Genomic DNA, 571 nt, shown 5'->3' with positions numbered 1-571 from the left:
CTGTCTGATTGAGTCATTTTTCAGGTTTACTGTTTTTCTCCCAAACCAGGAAATTTGCATTTGAGAGCACCTGGAAGAAATAACTTCTTCACCTCTGCTCTGTGTGTGTGTGTACATGTACATGTGCAAAATTCTGCCCCTCCAGTAGCAGGCTGGCACAGGAGGAGATAGAGCATGCAGCAAGGTAGAGCTGGTACCTGTGGGAGCTGGTACCATCACACAAGCTGGAGCTGAAGGCAAGGGAGGGCTGGGATATGTTCAACAGTTCTTTCAGCCAACAGTTACATTTAGAGACCTTTATCAAGAGCAATGGTAAGGCTGTACTGGTGAGGGGACGTGAGGGGCTGGAGTCTCAGTGCGCTGCGTTACTATCTGGAGATGGCTTCAAAGAAGAGCTGATGGCACAGGAGCTTGCAGGAAGGGCACAGGAGGTACAGCTGTCACAGCATGTCCAGTTGCATCTTGTCCTCCAAAGCTGCCTGAATCATACTGCAGGAAGTATTAGGAGAAATCATGGAAAGCATGAGGAGAGAGCAATAGAGGAGCTAGAATATACATTAGCAATGGCAGA

Source organism: Falco cherrug, chromosome 5 (assembly GCF_023634085.1).
Source record: "Falco cherrug isolate bFalChe1 chromosome 5, bFalChe1.pri, whole genome shotgun sequence".
NCBI lineage: Eukaryota > Metazoa > Chordata > Aves > Falconiformes > Falconidae > Falco > Falco cherrug.
The sequence above is the reverse complement of the archived record's forward strand: the minus strand, read 5'-3'. Positions refer to the sequence as shown.